The following is a 16,944-nucleotide window of genomic DNA, read 5'->3' as shown; positions in this document are numbered from 1 at the left end:
AATAAAGTCATCGATGTTATAGAAAGCACAACATTTTCTCTATAGTTCATCACCATAGTGATTAGATAACAATTACCTTCCACAGACGTTTCCAAAATCTGAATGGAAAATGCTCGTCTGTCCAGAAAGTTTCCGCTTCTCGTATACTGAAGTCTGCAGTGGAATTTTCCAACATAAAGAACCGTACCTCAAAGAAAACACCACACATCACCGGTTGGTAAATGCTGTTTGAAGAAAGAATCCCTGTTTAAACTGAGAATCATACGAAACCATGAATAAAAATGCTGAGCTGCCGTGTGGACTTCATTCTGAACCACTTAAATTCATTACCACGTCCTGAATTCCTATTTATTTAAGATCAATTTAAATATTATCCTCCGACCTACATTTAATCCACTTCTAGCTTCAGAAATAAAATTTTGTCACAGTCGCTCCGAATTATCACATTTTCGTAACAATTTTATCTTGCATCGACGTGACGAGACACAAACACACGAATTTTCTCCGGCTTTAGGTAATCGCTTGTATTCGTTCATTGCGATGTTTCAGTGTTGAATTGTTGTTATTGGAAGTGTCCTTCATCTTATTTTATTACACTTCTTTTGTTTATTTCTCAGTGCTTCGCGCGCAGATTTCTTTTGTTTGTGACGTAAGCATTGTTACGTATGGCGTTGTCACGGTCTGTGAAGACGATAGCCCCGCTGTGGGAAGATGAACATTCTCATTATTTGTCCTTCGGCGCAGCTCGTGATAACGAAATCGAAATTCGGTCTACTGATGCCGCGTGGTTAGCATACAATGCCGAGCTGGGATGTTTACATTGTTCGTGGCGAATAGCTCAAAGTGACCATGAAAAGAAGTGAAACATTAATTCACAGGGTAATTTACTCAGAAACGTTTCTGAGACTTCTTTAATGAAATATTTATTGGAGGCCATCACCTTATTTCAGGGATGCACAAATCTTAAGTGGATGCAGAACACAATTCATGTCCACAACATGCACTTTAAGTACAATCGAAAGGATGTTTTATTACCATTGTCACAAAAGAAACTTTACATTGTTGCATGTTCACAACAATGTACTAATCCTTTAAAACTCCACTGTGTCCGCACTTAACTACTTATTTATTTATTTATTTAGTGTTCTGTCTGACGACAGGTCCATATGAACAGGATCCTTCCATCCTTTTCTCGGACTGGGACCTGTTCATATACGTTCTTGGCAGATGATCCAGAAGTGGTTTGCCATTGCCTTCTTCTGTGTGTGAATGGAGTAATTGTTGGGATGCCACGGAGGAAAACTCCGTGTTGCCTAGACCACGGCCTTGCCCAACACAAGTTATAAATTCGGGCACCGCCGGGAATCGAACCCGAGACCCCCAGGATTACAAGGCCAGCGTTCTACATGCATTAACAATTAACCAGTTTCGTAATGGCAAAGAGTTGTGATTTAAGGTTCTTACAGACTTCTAGAATGTTTCGCCGTGTATTCTGTCACAAACTGACAGATGTTTCAGAGGAACTTATTGCTTCCTTCATCAGGGCTATATCTGAACCGTCGGTCAATATCTACCAGACTACAGGTCGCAATATCACATCAGACGGTCGTCTTAGACACGATATGTTTCTCTTTTGGAACTGAATTTCGGCTTTAAAGGGTTACACTCGCTCGATATTAGCATTTTTCTACACGGTCCAGCCCAAATTGAAATTTTGTACATTTTTCCTGACTCACAGGCTAGTAAGCTTAATCTGGTTCTGGTAAGCAGAAACGCCTAAACCAGGAAACCAGATTTCACGACCTGGCAAACCAGTTCTTGACATATATATTATGGGATCATTTTTACGTGATACCAGGGATGGAGATGGAGGCAGTATGTTCCTCCTAAACGTCTGTCTACACGGCGTTACAACCCACAAGATTAACATGTACAAGGAACAAAGCATATACATGAGAGCGAGAGATCGAACAAATTAGCTGACAATAAAATCAAGACAAAACTGAATGGAAAATATTCGAAAATGGTAAATAAAATATACGTAGAAAAAACACTGGAAGCACAAAATTAAAGGGTGGGATTTATGAAGATCTCTGAAGACATGGGACAAAGTTGAGTGGCCTGAACAAGCCAAAATACCTTGGAACTGATAAAGAAAATTTGGAGAATCTTAATTTTCTGTTTAAAATCTCCGTCAGGCAATGAAGAGTCCCCCGGCATGTATGCAGACAGGCGGGCTGCCATCCATACTGGAAGTTGTGAATGGGTTCATCCATGTGTGGACAGCTGACCGGATGTTATGCAACACGCGTTTCCGCCAGAAGAACGCAAAACAATAGTTTCGTTTTGCCCAAATATGAACCTGTTTAGGTTCCACACACACACACACACACACACACACACACACGTTGCCTTGTGCCAAATAGTACACGTATTTATCAATTCGGAAACTCTCGAGGATTCCATCCTGCAACGACGACATTAAATGCATTGTAAAAAAAACAAAAACTATGAATTTTGATATTCTAGCTTACAAATATTTAGTTTATAGTAGTCCCTACTTCGACGATATTCATAAAACTGCACAAGAATGGTTGGGAAATAAATTATTTTAACTTGGGCAGGCTTTATCGACACATAAGACAAAACGAACGCCTGATATGCCGCGTTCTGGGATGTCTAACATCGGTTTTGGTGGTGATCGGCGTCGAATGTCGAGAATTATCCATCCTTTCGACTAACATATCTGTAGCTATCTTCAGGGTGAAAGTATAGCAGTTGGACGAATTTGAAAGTCGCCATCTATTGTCATCTACCCTATACAACGCTTCAAAAATCACCCAACCGTTGCATATTCACCTTGACGATGGCATCTGCAATGTTTGCCGAAACATTGCACAATTCTTAACGATGAGATTGCTTTCTGAGGCGTTGCGTCGTGCAGTCTGGTAGACATTAGCGGACGTTTCAGAGGCGCTTACTGCCTCCGTCAGAGGGGCGATGGATGTCAATCCACCTCTCATGGCGAGGAACTTCGTCGAGGCAGGAACACATCCATGGAATTTCAAGACATTTCGGTCAACCGACTCCCCCCTTGCGCGAAGTTTTGGCTAGTACTGTACACACTCCTCATTTTCTGTCTGCAAAGAGAACGCACAAAAAGATTATCAGGGTGTTCCCACTTGTGTTGAAGCTGAAATTAAAAAAAAAAATCATCTGTGGCATCCCCGTCCGCTCCAGAGATTTAATCAGCATCTCACACTTCTCTTTTTGCCGGACGCAATAATTATGCAACATCACAGCATGTTTGGCCATCTATCGTTGGCTAGTTCCTGGTATTTCGACTTCATTATAATAATCATTAAGGCAGTTAAAGCTACGACTAAAAATAAAACGTTAAGACAATTTGATTATCAACTATGACAGATAATCACACAGTAGTCAAACATGTTTACTGCTCTCAATGTATTTGATCTAAGATTCCTCTTTCCATCAGAAGAAAATGATGTTGACTGATCCTTACGCCATTCTTACACTCCTTATTTCCATCAGTTTATTATCTCTTGACCTCAACACACGTCATAGTCCATGACCCCCCCCCCCCACTCCATCGACAGTTTCCAGCTCTTACGTTTGGTTCATAACGTTACGCATAAACCATTTCATTCTTCCAATAATTTCCACACTCGGACAACACCCAAGTTAGATCACTGACCGCTGGTACATTTTTGGAATGTTTAGGCCTGTAATCATCACTAAGAATGTTCTCAGTGCTGGCAATATGTCTGGGGGGAAAAAACTAAAATTTCGTTTATTTTTATGAGCGATATTAATTTATTGTTTTATTTTAATAATCCTTAACTTTCCGGTGGACAGGGATTCTAATAGGCGCTAATTTTCTGCACGTAAACCTGTAAATTCAGGTCTCATGACTGAGCCACGTTGTTCCTTGAAAGTAGTTGAAAATTTTTCAGTGTAATTCCAGACGCAGAATTTATCAGATAAACCTATTGTCACACCAAATAATATTTTTTGAAAAATTGTGTTTTTTAAACATGATAGCCAACCATACCTCCTGACAAGTTCTGCTAGGAGGCCTTCAAGAACATACGAATCCCATCTAATGTAAAATTCTTCACAGATTTTCTTTAACATTTGCTGAATCACTGAATTTATCCATACTTCAGTCATCGTTAATGATTTATTTTACAATAAAACAATTTAAATAAAGCCATGTTCTTATAGTCTGAACTATTTGTTTGCAAGGGATTTAAAGTAATGCCCATATATGATCATAAATTATTATATTGAAGATAAATATTAATACCAATGGCCTAACCTAAACACGTCAATCTGTCTGGTAAGATTACAGCGTCGCGGGACTGATAACTGAAGTCACAGGCTGAGTGTTCGCTAATCTGAAGTGCTCCGTTAATCGTGTTAATTTGCACGAGAAAACAACGGACTGTTTGATTTATTTTAGAGTTAATCCTTATGTAAGAGATATTGGCTAAATCAGTCTATAATAAATATCAATAGACATCCGTTGGCAACTACATGGTGCGAGTTATACCCTGTGTGTTGTAAAGTGTTCTCCGATCGATGGATTAAATAGTTACGGCTTCAAGATACGTACACACAATCCTTAAATGGATGCATTCGTGCGAAATCGTTAAATACGGCATTATAGCCAACTTTATTAAACAAAATAACCCGTGAACATGTAAGACAATAATCAAGGAGTTCTCCAAAGTAATGTTTTGTCATACAAGTTTAATTCTCAATGCAAGCACTTGTACGTACCTGTAAGATAATACGCAAGTGTTGGTTGTGACAGATTCTTATTAAAATATCTTGCGCTTTATGGGATAATATTTGTAAATGTATGTTGTTATAACCGTTGTCATGGAGATGCTGTTTATGACTCTTATGTAACAGCATTTTATGTACAAGCGCTTTTACACAACAGATAAGTAACTATTTTAATATTGATATGCTGGTTTTATACACTTTTCAATAGAAATGTGTTTTTAAACAACATTTCTTATTATTCTTGAAGGAAATGTTTTCTGCTTATTACAAATTTGAATCAAACATGGAGTTACAAACCCGAAATAAATATAAACCACATGACACTGCATTAAATTTGATTAAAATTAAAACTCCCCAAAATTTATTTAATCTGTTCCTCCGAAACGTCTATCTATACGTCCAAAACGGCCCAGAAGATCAACGTACACATCTTCACAGCCGTGAGAACCCTAAATTTTATATTCAGAAGAGGTTTGATTGGACAAATAATGACGGCAGGGGATTTTAAACTTTACAACGCGATGATATAATCTGTACGGATGGATTTTCATTCTTAAAATCGAGAGGACATCGAGAATCTGTTTGTGGTGGTTCCTTACTCTCTCTGTTGCTATGGTGAAGTTACAATAATCAAGATATGATAAACTGTGTTCCATTGACAAGAGATATGCGGATATGCGAAGATACTAAGATAATTTTATTTATATAACTTTGATACTTAATGATTTATATTTGGAATAGAATCTCAAAGATTTATCAATCTGCATTTTATTGCATCGAGAAAAAGATAATAAGTACAGATGAATATGGGATGAATGTATAATTTTTTTATTTAAGTTTAATTTGCACAGAAAATTTCGTAGACGATACAGAGTGGTTATTCTGTGCACAAACTAACTCACTCGGAGAATAAAACACACGATAAATGGATTCTCACAACGCCAATTGTCTGACACAGGTTAAGACGAAGTTTAACAGCGAAGCAACAAATTGACTGCACAACATGAACAAAATTCTAGGTGCAGAGGGCGCTGAAGGGCACCTGCTGTCTTAGTAAAAACGATATTAAATGTTTAAAAGGTGCCTTTTTCTTACCCTAGAACAGATATCTGTTCCGTTTACCATGTTTTTATTATCCTAATACGTCGAAATTGTAACTACAAAGCAAAACTTTTATCTTGTCACAAGTTTTTAGGTGTTGAAAACATATATTAATAGGTATCTTATCAGCAATATCAACATTTGTGAAAACGAATCTACCAGGTCAGCTCAGCGGTGATACCAGTGGCGTATATCTCCATTCAGGTCCCATCTACTACCTTTAAAATATTACCGATACATGGGACAAAGAGGTCTTGACAAGATGACACTCAAATGATCATCAAATTTTCATCTTTAAGGAACCCGAAGTTCATTATCGTGTTCCCCCAAGATGCTGCCCCAAACGATGTGAGTTGATTCCACTCTCTCACAATGGGTTTCCTTCAGATACATTTTAATAATATCCTCACATCTACGTCTCCGTCTTTCTCGCCAAATTCTGTTTCTCGAGTAACATTTAGCATGTGCTCTATGCATGCTACATATCCTGCTCATCTCATCCTCCGTGATTGTTTCCCTAATAACATTTGGTGTTGATTAAAATTTTGAAATTCCTCAATTTGTAATTTCTTACGTTCTTCGCACAAGGAAAAAAGAGACCGAGGCTCACATATGAAGTATTCCACTGCCCAAGTCGGGTCAATGTATCCGAAGCAGAGCCGTCAGTTCTCCTCCCCTCCCCCCTCCCCCCGGGGGGGGGGCAGCTATCAAACTAGAGGACCGCTCAGCTATCCTTCACATCTCGAGACAGCTCGTCTGTGCCCCTCGATGAGAGATGCGCAAATACGGCAGCTGCCGCGGTGATAACGGAACCACTCCACGTGGAAAATTATCGCAATCATCGCTTTGTCATGAATCCGAGCGAACAAAAATAACTCGTGTTAAAAAAAAAATCAGAACTCCAACACGCAATTTCACAAGATGACGCAAAGCGGGGTGTTATCAGACAAAAACATCCGTGGTCACCAACTTCGTAATCTTCGTAGATCGTTCGTGGTTCGTGCAGAACTGTGCTTATTTTTTAAACCTAACGAGGATCAAGCTTACGAGTTATTATTATAAAGCATGCCACAGGAACAGAACTCTTTCAAAATGCCTGGATCAACACAGGGGCTGTAGTGTCTCCAGGAAAAAAAAAGTTGTCAGTGGAACCACGGTTCCGGAGAATTTGACGTAAATACGTCTATACGGAAAGGAAGTTTATATATTGGCTTTATTCTAAATATTTCCTTTATACATGCTTTACAATTGAGTAAAGTTTGATTAAGACATTGCTTATTTAACTTGAATTAGTTACGCTTAAGATGGGTTTGTGGTAGCTGAATGTAATGTAATGTTTTATAGGTAACAACAATGCCGAGTAAACACGACGTTCCCTAGGTAACCATCTTACACATTTTCCTGTCACATTTTTGCCGAATGACCCTTCCGTATTTACGTCAAAACAAAAAAGTGGTTACTGGCCTTAAAGTCGATTCTCACAACAGTCTGATATTCAAAACCGAAATAAGCTTCAACGCCATCTAAATTTCGGTTTCGTCATTTATTATTAAACCGCCATATCCAAGTTTTGAGAACCGTATTTATGAAAACAGCCCGTATCACGTAAGCTGATAGTGACAAACAATGGAGAGCTTTATACATGAATTCCACGCTATAAATTTCCGGGATCGTCGAGGTTATTAACATTTACGTTCAAAGAAACAAGTTTCTTCAACCACCTAGAACGTAGGATGATCTACAAATGATGATTTGGGAAGGTTCGGATGAAACTGGACCTGCCTAGTTCAAGGTATTATCCCAGAAAATGCCTCGAGGGACTGAGGAATATCACGAAGAAAACAAGAAATTTTGGTACAATCGCTCTCGGGATAAGATTTTAAACTGTCCCGAAACCTCTCTTTCTTTCTTTTCTTTTTTTTTAAAAAAAATTCTTTCTTTGCAGTTCGTACTTCGGTTTTTCCCTGCCAATCATCGCACAGATATTGCGCGTTCATCCATCACCGTCTCTGAAGTGCGCGATAAAGCTGTTCAGCTGTCACATTCATCAAACATTCATGCCTTCGTAGAGAATGCAATTATAAGCCAAAACCTGCCTGACCTCTGGAGCAAGGCAGAAAATTATATTTGAGCTTGTCCCAACCCTGAAAACGCTAATCGTGATCACCTCTCGGTTCTATCGGCGCTGTGCGTCGTTATGCAAGACTGCAGGGCGTTGCAGTCGGGGGGGAAACACCAGTAATCAAATTGCATCATATTTTGTTGCAATAAGTCGACTTATTTCAAGTTCTGGTTGCAATAAGTCGACTTATTTCAAGTTCTGGTTGCAATAAGTCGACTTATTTCAAGTTCTGGTCGACGTGATTCATATCTCGATGACTAACGTCTTTTCATACGAACTCTAACTTTCGTTGACACGCGGTTAAAATTCAACAAGACACGAATTGGATTACCAATAAAGCTTACTTTAGCCGATCACTGAAGAAGTTACCAAAGGTAGGCCGATAACACACCGCCCCACTCAAGATAAGGGTCTTATCATTGTCGCTTAGTGGTTTCCTGACTACTTGTCATGTAAAGAATACACATTATGCGTGTACAAGACTCATTAATCACTGATATTAAGTACTTTTTCTGTTGCACAGAAACACATTTGCTTCTGTTCTAATCTTCAAATCAGTTTATCATTATAGATGCAATCATGTATCATCAAGACTATAAATATAATTGATGATGACGCAATTTTTCTGCGTGGGTGTTAATAACTACAGATGCAATCAATCGAGCCAATTTTATTCCACATACGTTTATAAACTTCAAAAGAATTAACATCGCTCGCGGATCGGCGTCTAACCATCACAGGAGGAGAGACCCCGAAGTAAAGGTAAATTATTTTTTTGTAATACATGTGGAGAAATTTGGATACGTAATTAGTAACTAATTCAATATTCAAGATACAATTACGTTCTTAGATTTTTTATTTAAATATTTGTAGTTTATAATCATGGCGTTCAGACATGACGACCGTAATACTGTAATAAAATGAGTGTGGAAATTTGTGTAAGTTAACCTCAGAATATCGTTTTTTAACTGCATTACTGAAACCCAATGCACAAAGAAAACACGACTTCTGACTTCATGACAATTAATTGTAATTAATTGTCAATAACGTATGTGACGAGGAAATCCAATTTCGGGGAATGAGCTGGGCGAGGCACGTAGTACGCATGGGGGAGATGCGAATACGTTCACAATTTTTATGGGAAAGCCACAAGGGAAAAGATAACTCAAAAGACTTTAGAATATATGGGATGATAATATTAAAATGGATCTTAATGAAAAAGGGGCTTTGAACGTAGGCTGATGTATCACAGTACAGGAATATTTCTGAGACCACAGTTATGAAATGCATCCACGCGCACAGTTGAAATGGTTGATATCTGAAGAAATAAAATGTCCCCCGTTGTAAACCAAACTTCTTAGGTAAGAGACGAATCCATCACCGGATCATAGATGAAGCCACTAATTAGTACCCAGAGCATTAATACGAGCGTTGAATTCACAACAGACAAGCAATTTTATTTCTAAAGGGACCCAACAGAGTAGGTACCTCTCACCTGAAGACGGAGACAGAACCAGCCACCGAAACGTCGTGATTTTAAAAGAACAGACGATGGAAAAAGTCATGACAATGAATAATTTTAAGTGTAAGCAATTTCATTATTTTAGTATATACTGTAACTTGGAACGTAGACATATCGCCATAATATGTGGTTGAGCGGTGATAACGCAGAATTAAAGCAGACACAGATCAGCATTACTCTCAGCGTCCTCATGTTTTTCATGTATGAACGGTGATCAGGCTGTCAGCATCTAGAGCCTAGATTGGCCTCTTTATCTAGAACTGCAATTAATTTTACGTAACACTGCAAATCGCAACTTTTCTCATATTCATTAACCAAAACCATTTTTGAATTCTGTCGGCCGTGGGCTTTATTTAATCACGTAAACACGGGATAAAGATGGCGGTCCTCTGGGTTATTCCACCGTGTTGCCTGGTAGAAGTTTACAGACGTTTCAGAGGTGCTTACTGCCTCCATCATCAGGGGTAATTGTCAAGGTGACCTGTATGAAAGTAGGAGATATCACGTAAAAGGATGTCGCAACAAACTTCCAGATTTAAACTACTTTATACGTTAATTTGAGAAGTTTAAGGCGTTTCGAAAAAAAATAATACTTTTCAATATTCCTTATCTCCGGGACACGCGGTGTCTGATACAAAGTTTTTCACGCATTTCTTATCAAAATTACAGTAGCAAATAAATTACAACTGACAGAATTAAGGAAGATGGGCGGTGCATGTAGCACAGACGGGATAGATTAAAATTTAATAAAAAACACCGTCAGGAAACGTGAAGTACGGAATTTACTTGGAAGACCTTTACGCACATGAGAAGATAATATTAAAACGGAGCAGAGAAAAGTGGGAAGTGAGGGCATGGGATAAATTAAATTGGCTCGGAATGGGTTTACTAGAGACCTCTTCTGTGATGAATTTTTACAAGCAGGCATTTCTCAAAGATTCGTGAGAACACGTTAGAGTCGTCTTCATGTCTGTCCATGCTTGTGGACGTAAAGTGTGGGAATGTTTCGTCACAACTAACATATCTTTAATATCAAAAGTTCAACTTCATTCGATTGAAACTGTCTGGCAGACATCGAATCTGCTGATAAGCTTCAATTCCATCTTGTTTTATCAAAACAATGACATACGAAGACATGCATCAACCCTGAACTGTCCCGTACGCACAAAAGATGTGTCAAAAACGAGACGCTCATATGCAAATGTCTAGAAATATTGGTTTATGATTGACGTCAAGTACGTATTGTCCAGTGAGACAGATTCTCTGATAAAACAGCCAACGTAAAGTGTGTTCTATGATAACGTTTCACTCTACTTTATGCTTAAAGAACACATTAAATGCAAAATATATTTAGCTCAAAACAACTCTGATGGTAGAGAAACATCATTCCAGAAAAACACGTATAAATGCAAATATAATATTAAAATGGATTACAAAAAAGGATTTGAAGTTGCATTACTCTGACTTAGTATAGGTTCCAAAGGCAGTCTCTTGTGGAAAGTATTATTTTTATTTTCCGGTTACATGAATCCTTATGATAGCCAAAGGAGTATCAGATTCAAAGCGATTTTGCTCTATAAAATTTAGTCCTCCGTCAGAGTCGCTACGCTTGGCGTCGATTATCAAGCATCCTGCCCAACGTTACACCTAGGCTATATAAATATTTTGGCGAAATTTGATGGCGTCACGACGAAAGTCGTCCCAACGCTCGGCGTCGGTTTTCTAGTTGAGTGCTCAATGTATCTTGATATCAATCTTAAACAAATTTGGCGTCAATTGAGGACGTCGCGACGATAATCGTCGCGACGCCAGGCGTCGATTTTTAAAAGTCACCTGAAATGTAATCCGAAGGTTTAAGTTGCATTCCTGGGGTCCTAAAAATAGGTCGAGAATATAGGCGTCGCGACGCCGGGCGTCGATTTTTAAAAGTCATTCCCAATGTAATCCGAAGGTTTGGAGTCGCATTATTGTTCCTTACGAAGCCGTCGAGACAATAGGCGTCGCGACGCTGGGCGTCGTTTTTATAACGTCTGCCATAATGTTGTCCGAAAGGTTTCAGGTTGGGTCAGGTTAGGTAGTGTTGGGTTGGGTTGTGTTAGGTTAGGTTAGGTTAGGTTAGGTTAGGTTAGGTTAGGTTAGATTAGGTCAGGTTAGGTTAGGTTAGGTTAGGTTAGGTTAGGTTAGGTTAGGTTAGGTTAGGTTAGGTTAGGTTAGGTTAGGTTAGGTTTGGTTAGGTTAGGTTAGGTTAGGTTAGGTTAGGTTAGGTTAGGTTAGGTTAGGTTAGGTTAGGTTATGTTAGGTTGTGTTGTGTTGTGTTGTGTTAGGTTAGGTGATTGAGTTAGAAGCGTGCTCTTAGGTAAAATTTCGTCCTCAGTCAGAGTCGCTACGCTTGGCGTCGATTATCAAGCATCCTGCCCAACGTTACACCTAGGCTATATAAATATTTTGGCGTCATTTGATGGCGTCACGACGAAAGTCGTCCCAACGCTCGACGTCGGCTTTCTAGTTGAGTGGTCAGTGTATCTTGACATCAATCTTCCACAAATTTGCGTCAATTGAGGACGTCGCGACGAAAAGCGTCGCGACGCCAGGCGTCGATTTTTAAAAGTCACCTGAAATGTAATCCGAAGGTTTAAGTTGCATTCCTGGGGTCCTAAAAATAGGTCGAGAATATAGGCGTCGCGACGCCGGGCGTCGATTTTCAAAAGTCATTCCCAATGTATTCCGAAGGTTTGGAGTCGCATTATTGTTCCTTATGAAGCCGTCGAGACAATAGGCGTCGCGACGCTGGGAGTCGTTTTTCTAACGTATGCTATAATGTTGTCCGAAAGGTTTCAGGTTGGGTCAGGTTAGGTAGTGTTGGGTTAGGTTAGGTTAGGTTAGGTTAGGTTAGGTTAGGTTAGGTTAGGTTAGGTTAGGTTAGGTTAGGTTAGGTTAGGTTAGGTTAGGTTAGGTTAGGTTAGGTTAGGTTAGGTTAGGTTAGGTTAGGTTAGGTTAGGTTAGGTTGTGTTGTGTTGTGTTAGGTTAGGTGATTGAGTTAGAAGCGTGCTCTTAGGTAAAATTTCGTCCTCCGTCAGAGTCGCTACGCTTGGCGTCGATTATCAAGCATCCTGCCCAACGTTACACCTAGGCTATATAAATATTTTGGCGTCATTTGATGGCGTCACGACGAAAGTCGTCCCCTCGCTCGACGTCGGCTTTCTAGTTGAGTGGTCAGTGTATCTTGACATCAATCTTCCACAAATTTGGCGTCAATTGAGGACGTCGCGACGATAAGCGTCGCGACGCCAGGCGTCGATTTTTAAAAGTCACCTGAAATGTAATCCGAAGGTTTAAGTTGCATTCCTGGGGTCCTAAAAATAGGTCGAGAATATAGGCGTCGCGACGCCGGGCGTCGATTTTCAAAAGTCATTCCCAATGTAATCCGAAGGTTTGGAGTCGCATTATTGTTCCTTATGAAGCCGTCGAGACAATAGGCGTCGCGACGCTGGGAGTCGTTTTTCTAACGTCTGCTATAATGTTGACCGAAAGGTTTCAGGTTGGGTCAGGTTAGGTGGTGTTGGGTTGGGTTAGGTTAGGTTAGGTTAGGTTAATTTAGGTTAGGTTAGGTTAGGTTAGGTCAGGTTAGGTTAGGTTAGGTTAGGTTAGGTTAGGTTAGGTTAGGTTAGGTTAGGTTAGGTTAGGTTAGGTTAGGTTAGGTTAGGTTAGGTTAGGGTAGGTCAGGTCAGGTCAGGTCAGGTCAGGTCAGGTCAGGTCATGTCAGGTCAGGTCAGGTCAGGTCAGGTCAGGTCAGGTCAGGTCAGGTCAGGTCAGGTCAGGTCAGGTCAGGTCAGGTCAGGTCAGGTCAGGTCAGGTCAGGTCAGGTCAGGTCGGGTCGGGTCAGGTCAGGTCAGGTCAGGTCAGGTCAGGTCAGGTCAGGTCAGGTCAGGTCAGGTCAGGTCAGGTCAGGTCAGGTCAGGTCAGGTCAGGTCAGGTCAGGTCAGGTCAGGTCAGGTCAGGTCAGGTCAGGTCAGGTCAGGTCAGGTCAGGTTAGGTTAGGTTAGGTTAGATTAGGTTGTGTTGTGTTGTGTTGTGTTGTGTTGTGTTAGGTTAGGTTAGGTTATTGAGTTAGTAGCGTGCTCTTAGGTAAAATTTCGTTCTCCGTCACAGTCGCTACGCTTGGCGTCGATTATCAAGCATCGTGGCCAACATTTCACCTAGGGTTTCTATCTCTTTTGGCGTCTTTTGATGGCGTCACGACGAAAGTCGTCCCAACGCTCGGCGTCGGTTTTCTAGTTGAGTGCTCAATGTATCTTGATATCAATCTTATACAAATTTGGCGACAATTGAGGACGTCGCGACGTTAAGCGTCGCGACGCCAGGCGTCGATTTTTAAAAGTCACCTGAAATGTAATCCGAAGGTTTAAGTTGCATTCCTGGGGTCCTAAAAATAGGTCGAGAATATAGGCGTCGCGACGCCGGGCGTCGATTTTCAAAAGTCATTCCCAATGTAATCCGAAGGTTTGGAGTCGCATTATTGTTCCTTATGAAGCCGTCGAGACAATAGGCGTCGCGACGCTGGGCGTCGTTTTTCTAACGTCTGCTGTAATGTTGTCCGAAAGGTATCAGGTTGGGTCAGGTTAGGTAGTGTTGGGTTGGGTTAGGTTAGGTTAGGTTAGGTTAGGTTAGGTTAGGTTAGGTTAGGTTAGGTTAGGTTAGGTTAGGTTAGGTTAGGTTAGGTTAGGTTAGGTTAGGTTAGGTTAGGTTAGGTTAGGTTTGGTTAGGTTAGGTTAGGTTAGGTTAGGTTAGGTTTGGTTAGGTTAGGTTAGGTTAGGTTAGGTTAGGTTAGGTTAGGTTAGGTTAGGTTAGGTTAGGTTAGGTTAGGTTAGGTTAGGTTAGGTTAGGTTAGGTTAGGTTAGGTTAGGTTAGGTTAGGTTAGGTTAGGTTAGGTTAGGTTAGGTTAGGTTAGGTTAGGTTAGGTTTGGTTAGGTTAGGTTAGGTTAGGTTAGGTTAGGTTAGGTTAGGTTAGGTTAGGTTAGGTTGTGTTGTGTTGTGTTAGGTTAGGTGATTGAGTTAGAAGCGTGCTCTTAGGTAAAATTTCGTCCTCCGTCAGAGTCGCTACGCTTGGCGTCGATTATCAAGCATCCTGCCCAACGTTACACCTAGGCTATATAAATATTTTGGCGTCATTTGATGGCGTCACGACGAAAGTCGTCCCAACGCTCGACGTCGGCTTTCTAGTTGAGTGGTCAGTGTATCTTGACATCAATCTTCCACAAATTTGGCGTCAATTGAGGACGTCGCGACGATAAGCGTCGCGACGCCAGGCGTCGATTTTTAAAAGTCACCTGAAATGTAATCCGAAGGTTTAAGTTGCATTCCTGGGGTCCTAAAAATAGGTCGAGAATATAGGCGTCGCGACGCCGGGCGTCGATTTTCAAAAGTCATTCCCAATGTAATCCGAAGGTTTGGAGTCGCATTATTGTTCCTTATGAAGCCGTCGAGACAATAGGCGTCGCGACGCTGGGAGTCGTTTTTCTAACGTCTGCTATAATGTTGACCGAAAGGTTTCAGGTTGGGTCAGGTTAGGTGGTGTTGGGTTGGGTTGGGTTAGGTTAGGTTAGGTTAGGTTAATTTAGGTTAGGTTAGGTTAGGTTAGGTCAGGTTAGGTTAGGTTAGGTTAGGTTAGGTTAGGTTAGGTTAGGTTAGGTTAGGTTATTTTAGGTTAGGTCAGGTCAGGTCAGGTCAGGTCAGGTCAGGTCAGGTCAGGTCAGGTCAGGTCAGGTCAGGTCAGGTCAGGTCAGGTCAGGTCAGGTCAGGTCAGGTCAGGTCAGGTCAGGTCAGGTCAGGTCAGGTCAGGTCAGGTCAGGTCAGGTCAGGTCAGGTCAGGTCAGGTCAGGTCAGGTCAGGTCAGGTCAGGTCAGGTCAGGTCAGGTCAGGTCAGGTCAGGTCAGGTCAGGTCAGGTCAGGTCAGGTCAGGTCAGGTCAGGTCAGGTCAGGTCAGGTCAGGTCAGGTCAGGTCAGGTCAGGTCAGGTCAGGTCAGGTCAGGTCAGGTTAGGTTAGGTTGTGTTGTGTTGTGTTGTGTTAGGTTAGGTTAGGTTATTGAGTTAGTAGCGTGCTCTTAGGTAAAATTTCGTTCTCCGTCACAGTCGCTACGCTTGGCGTCGATTATCAAGCATCGTGGCCAACATTTCACCTAGGGTTTCTACCTCTTTTGGCGTCTTTTGATGGCGTCACGACGAAAGTCGTCCCAACGCTCGGCGTCGGTTTTCTAGTTGAGTGCTCAATGTATCTTGATATCAATCTTAAACAAATTTGGCGTCAATTGAGGACGTCGCGACGTTAAGCGTCGCGACGCCAGGCGTCGATTTTTAAAAGTCACCTGAAATGTAATCCGAAGGTTTAAGTTGCATTCCTGGGGTCCTAAAAATAGGTCGAGAATATAGGCGTCGCGACGCCGGGCGTCGATTTTCAAAAGTCATTCCCAATGTAATCCGAAGGTTTGGAGTCGCATTATTGTTCCTTATGAAGCCGTCGAGACAATAGGCGTCGCGACGCTGGGCGTCGTTTTTCTAACGTCTGCTGTAATGTTGTCCGAAAGGTTTCAGGTTGGGTCAGGTTAGGTAGTGTTGGGTTGGGTTAGGTTAGGTTAGGTTAGGTTAGGTTAGGTTAGGTTAGGTTAGGATAGGTTAGGTTAGGTTAGGTTAGGTTAGGTTAGGTTAGGTTAGGTTAGGTTAGGTTAGGTTAGGTTAGGTTAGGTTAGGTTAGGTTAGGTTAGGTTAGGTTTGGTTAGGTTAGGTTAGGTTAGGTTAGGTTAGGTTAGGTTAGGTTAGGTTAGGTTAGGTTAGGTTAGGTTAGGTTAGGTTAGGTTAGGTTAGGTTAGGTTAGGTTAGGTTAGGTTAGGTTAGGTTAGGTTAGGTTAGGTTAGGTTAGGTTAGGTTAGGTTAGGTTAGGTTAGGTTAGGTTAGGTTAGGTTAGGTTAGGTTAGGTTAGGTTAGGTTAGGTTTGGTTAGGTTAGGTTAGGTTAGGTTAGGTTAGGTTAGGTTAGGTTAGGTTAGGTTAGGTTAGGTTAGGTTAGGTTAGGTTAGGTTAGGTTAGGTTAGGTTAGGTTAGGTTAGGTTAGGTTAGGTTAGGTTAGGTTAGGTTAGGTTAGGTTAGGTTAGGTTAGGTTAGGTTAGGTTAGGTTAGGTTAGGTTAGGTTAGGTTAGGTTAGGTTAGGTTAGGTTAGGTTAGGTTAGGTTAGGTTAGGTTAGGTTAGGTTAGGTTAGGTTAGGTTGTGTTGTGTTGTGTTGTGTTGTGTTGTGTTGTGTTAGGTTAGGTTAGGTTATTGAGTTAGTAGCGTGCTCTTAGGTAAAATTTCGTCCTCCGTCACAGTCGCTACGCTTGGCGTCGATTATCAAGCATCGT

The 16,944-nt window shown here is 41.1% G+C and overlaps 1 protein-coding gene across 2 annotated transcripts in view; it reads left to right on the top strand.

The window, feature by feature from the left end:
- The first annotated feature begins 8,704 nt into the window (after positions 1 to 8,704).
- The window catches only part of LOC110840027 (UNC93-like protein), a 77,570-nt gene continuing 69,330 nt past the window's right edge, over positions 8,705 to 16,944 (top strand). The window contains exon 1 of one of the 2 annotated variants that reach the window (XM_087347006.1): positions 8,705 to 8,797. The gene's annotated coding sequence lies outside the window, so the exon portion shown is untranslated. The remainder of the gene's footprint in view (positions 8,798 to 16,944) is intronic. The other variant, XM_087347010.1, reaches the window with a different exon arrangement.

Source organism: Zootermopsis nevadensis, unplaced genomic scaffold (genome assembly GCF_977971745.1).
Source record: "Zootermopsis nevadensis isolate Lab colony 2312 unplaced genomic scaffold, Znev_1.0 Znev_ptg000011l, whole genome shotgun sequence".
Lineage (NCBI taxonomy): Eukaryota > Metazoa > Arthropoda > Insecta > Blattodea > Termopsidae > Zootermopsis > Zootermopsis nevadensis.
This window is presented reverse-complemented; position numbering and strand designations above follow the sequence as displayed.